Genomic DNA, 5,183 nt, shown 5'->3' on the forward strand with positions numbered 1-5,183 from the left:
GGCCCCACACGTCAGGTTTGACCTCAGCCAGCCGCAGTTGACCACTGACGTCATGCTGACGTCATGCTGGCGCAATAATAATATTTCTGGATTTAAATTAAATCAGGAAATTCCAGAATATTATTTAAACTTCAAAAATTCATAACTTTTATTCTGTAACTCCAAATTGGACAAATTATATATGAAAAATGATCAGAAAAATCCAATCTATCCATCTGTACTATTCTCATGCATGATCAAACAAGTTAAATTGATGTTTTAAACAGAACAAGGAAAAGCACCTTAAAGGGCCATGTTTGAGTTTGAAAATTTGAATCTTTGATTCAAATTTGCTCAAACCCCTCTGGTTTTAGTTGCATTAGCCCAACACACTCATATTGCCATGTTTCATGCATGCATCATATTGTTGCACATTGTTTGGTGATGGTTGTGTATCGGTGTCCTTGCGACAGGTTCTGCCTCCGAGGAGTACCGTGATTACCCTAACGAAGAACCGTATCAGTGCATCGAACCCTCAGGCAAGCAACCAACCATTTGATCATATCGATACAATCCCATGTTCTCGCTCCTGCTCTCTTTTACTGCATTAAGACAACACGTTTCAAACTGCTGTGTGCTACGGTAGTTGAACCCATTTCCTCTGCATAACCTGTCATTGCCACAGTAACTAGATGAAACCCACTAGCATGTGTAGGAGTTGATTGAGCCATATGTATGTGTTGTTCCTACCTTGCTATGCCTGCTATGCTTAGAGTCGTGTCAGGTCTGGTTCATCTGGGTGATGGGCTAGAGTGAAATGTTTATGTCAGTAATGAGAGTGGTGTGGTGAACACGATTTGGTAAAGGTATCGATGAGAGGCCATGTAGGAGTACATGGTGGGTTGTTTCATTGAAGCCGACCTTAAGCACTGAGATCTGTATGTGTGATTTAAGAATCAGCTACTACCATGCATTGGGCCTGAAACCAATGGACCCTCTCGGCTTCTTATTCACCCTAGTTCTCCGTTCAGGAGTTGCAAGTAGTTTCTGGTGTTTGTAGCCTACTGGAGGCCGTGGACAGCGCTGACCGTAGGGGTGGGCTGTGATGCGGTAGGTACGTGGCACGGTGTACCGAATACCCGTTAGGTATCTCGGGAACCCTGTTCACATCGTTCGGGGCCGTATGGGAAACCTCGGCCGGACTCCCTGCGGATGGAACCTGGATAGGCGATAAACCTGGACTGGAGGCTTAGGTGATTAGGTAGGTCGTGGCCGACACCCACGTTGGGCTTCCGCTTGAAGGTTGCCGAGTACATGTCGTGTAAACGACGGTAAGTGGTGAGAGCGTGTATGAAGAAGTACACCCCTGCAGGGTTAACATGATCTATTCGAATAGCCGCGTCCGCGGTAAAGGACTACTTGGTTGCCTATACAGTTCATAGATAAGTAAATGGAAACTGTTAAAAGCCTCAAGATAAGTGTGAGTGCCGAGGATGGCTCTTCCGTAGGAAGACGGAGGTGGATCCTCAGTAGTGTATTGAAGTGGTGAGTAGTGGACTCGTGTGCGCAAAACCATTTCAAGTTGGAGTATCGTAGGATAGTCTAGCCAAGAGTCAAAGCTGGCTTGCTGCAATAACTCCACCAACCCTTCTTGATAATATGCATGTATGTAGGATCTGATGTAAGTCTTGCTGAGTACCTTTGTACTCATGTTGCTATAATTTACATTTTTACAGAAGACGCTGCAACCCCTTCTGATGGGTTCTATGTAGACGTTGACATCAACGAGTAGGCTAAGACCCAGGTGGTGACCCTGAGCTTGTGAAGGACCACGTAGTATAGTGAGGCTTTCCAAGCCTCTTTTATTTTACTAGTTGTCTGTACTCAGACAAGTTACTTCCGCTGCTGGTTTGTATGACTGTATGACTTGTATGTTGGGTCGTGAGACCCGTACCTTTGTGTATGTTATGTATGGCTCCCTGAGCCTTAAATAAAGTACTTGTGTCGTAGAGTCATGTTGTGATGCTTCGTTGTATTTGCACATATCGAGCATATTGTGTGTATGATTGAAATGCTTGGTATGTGTGGGATCTGACTATCTAGTTGTTTATCTTTAGTAGCCTCCCTTACCGGGAAATGTCTCCTAGTGTTACCGCTGAGCCATGGTAGCTTGCTACTGCTCTGGAACACTTAGGCTGGCCGGCATGTGTCCTTCTTCGTTCCTGTGTCTGTCCCTTCGGGGAAATGTCACGCTTTGAGTACCGGAGTCCTGTTAGCCCGCTACAGCCCGGTTTACCGGAGTCCTGCTAGCCCAGTGCTACAGCTCGGACCCACTTGCTGATGACCGACACGTTCGAAGCTGGGTCATGGATGCCTGTCCCTGTAAGTCTGTGCCACTTTGGGTTTACGACTAGTCATGTCAGCCCGGGCTCTTTATCATATGGATGCTAGCGACACTATCATATACGTGAGCCAAAAGGCGCAAACGGTCCCGGGCAAAGGTAAGGCGACACCCGTGGAGATACCGTGCGTGAGGCCGCAAAGTGATATGAGGTGTTACCGGCTAGATCGATGTGACATCGAGTCGGGGTCCTGACAGCGTTGGCATCAGAGCCGGACTGCCTGTAGGTTCTCCAAGCCAAACTGGTCGATGTTGAGTCTAGAAATTCTTTAGTTATATGTAGGGGAATTGTTTGTGGGTTGGAACGTAAGGCTCTTTTTACTCCTTTATCTTATGACATTCTGATCTGAGTCAGTCCATTCTCCACCGGGGGTTAAGGAATTAGGATCTATTCTCTCTATCAGGATCACGTGTTACCAATCAGTAGTACCTTATAAGTTTGATGGATACAAGCCTAGTTCAGTTCTACTACCACATTATGTTGTTAGAATGGATTCAGAACTTTGATATGATGATGTTGAGTGTGTACGAAATCCTTTGTCAAATGTCTCAAAATCCTTCTTGAGCATTTACAGCTGTTATGCTGCCGAAAATTTGCTAGAAATTCTAATGCCTTTGCATTATGATTGTGCTTTCAGATGGCCACTCGCGACCCCAATCAAGTGGTTCGCCTGACTCGATGCCTAGATGTACCCGGCCATACTGCCAAGTTGGTCAGGGTAATGACTGAGGCTGGATACCGCTGGTATCCTGAGTACACGGTCGAAGAGCAATTCTGAGACTTTAATCAAAGCCAGTATCTCTGCACTGTCAGGATATTTCCATCTTATCCTGGATCCACCGAGCCTCTTCACTGCTCCTATGGACTCGGGGTTACTATTGAGATGGCTGTGCAGGACGCCGCCTACTCTATGATGACCATTATGCGAGTCAGATCTGGTCTATTTCGGGACTCTGATTTCCGGTATATGCCAGGATCACTTCCGGGAGCACAAGGGTATCTCCAGGCTATTTATGCTGACCCCACTCAGGAGGATTCACGGACTCGCACCACTGCTGAGATGCTCGAGGATAAGGACCGTGAAAATCGGGCCTTGAGGTTAGAGCTCTTCAATACCCGTGCTGACCACTGGGCCACTTTGACTCGGTTCGCACCGGCGGTGCAAGCTGGATTCTCAGATATGCGCGATCTCTATCCTGTGAGATCTGCTCTACCAGACGTGATGGTTTGGCGTGATGTAGGAGGCATCACCCCACCTCGTGGTCCCCGCAGGCCACCGTTTGTTGGTCCAAGGCCTCATCCTAGCCCCTATGGTCCACAAGCTCCGCGAGATCGTCTGTTTCCGGATGATCATGTTGAGCTCCCAGGCTATGGAGGTGACTTCTACGAGGACTACTACGGATCGGTCTGAGTTAGTGGTAGTATCACTAGTTCGCACTAGCTGTGTCATCTATCGTCCCGCGTGACTCGGGGGATATGACCTAGTTTGTACTCTTTCCGGAGGTGTAGAAAAATAATGTATAGGAGCTTGGGATGCCTCCGATGAGATGTAATCCTCTTTTCACCGTAATAGTACTTTGTTTGGTCTTGTACTAAACCCTGTATGGTGTGTATGACGATGGAATAAAAGAAGCAGTTTCTATATCTACCATGTCATACGGATGGTCATCTTGCATTCCGAGTTATTCCTTACATTTTGTATCCTATGTTGGAATTTTATCATCCTGACTAAATCATTGTCTTGTTTACCTAGGATGGTCAACACGCGCGCTAACCCTGCTTCTCAAGAGCAGGCCGAAGGCAGTGAAGTCAGGGATGCAAATCTGCCTCATCCCCCTTCACTAGCCGAGGTTATGATGGAAGCTGAGAGAAACAAGCAGGAGACCAACCGTTTGTTGGAGCGTATTGAACAGAACACAGCACACCATCAGAGGACTAACGTGGTGTCACTCAGTGATTTTATCAAATTACATCCACCCACGTTCCACCACTTCGTCGAGCCTCTCGACGCTGATGACTGGCTTCGCAGTATCTCTCACAAACTGCGTTCCGCGCTGGTAGCGGAGGCTGACAAGGTCACCTTTGCTGCATATCATCTTGAAGGCCCCGCCAGTCTATGGTGGGAGAATTATGGAGCTATGCGCCCGGCGGGCCATGTCACTACTTGGGCTGAGTTCAGTGAGGCTTTCCGTGAACATCACATTCCGGAGGGTCTCATGGACCGTAAACGTGAAGAATTTTGCAGTTTCACCCAAGGCCGACTTTCTGTGGATGCTTACAGCAGGGAGTTTGGTAATCTCGCACGATATGCAACTGAGGAAGTGTCTCCTGATGCCAAGAAGCAAGCAAGGTTCCGTAAGGGACTTAGTCCTGAGCTTCGTCGTGACCTCCGTCTGCATGAGTGCACATCTTTTCAGAAACTGGTCAACAAAGCCATCAGTGCTGAAACTGGTCAGACTGACTATGACGCAACACGCAAGCATGGCCGTGATGTGGGTTCCTCATCCGGTGCTGGTCCTCAGAAGCGCCGCGTGTGGGTACCCAACACCGCCCTGCCACCCAGGTTCACACCGAGGCCATCCTTCCAGGCGCCTCGCCCCGTTCAACAGTCTGCACCGGCCAAGCCCTATGGGGGTCCAACCAACAATGTTCCTCCACGTACCAGCTCCGTGACTTGTTTCAAGTGTGGGGAATCTGGTCACTATATGCGTGAGTGCCCCCAGACCAACCCCAACCAGTCTGCTAAAGCTGTTGGCCGTGGCAAGCCGACAGGAAAAATATTCCACGCCAAGCCGGTCACCG

Source organism: Triticum dicoccoides, chromosome 7A, assembly GCF_002162155.2.
Source record: "Triticum dicoccoides isolate Atlit2015 ecotype Zavitan chromosome 7A, WEW_v2.0, whole genome shotgun sequence".
Lineage (NCBI taxonomy): Eukaryota > Viridiplantae > Streptophyta > Magnoliopsida > Poales > Poaceae > Triticum > Triticum dicoccoides.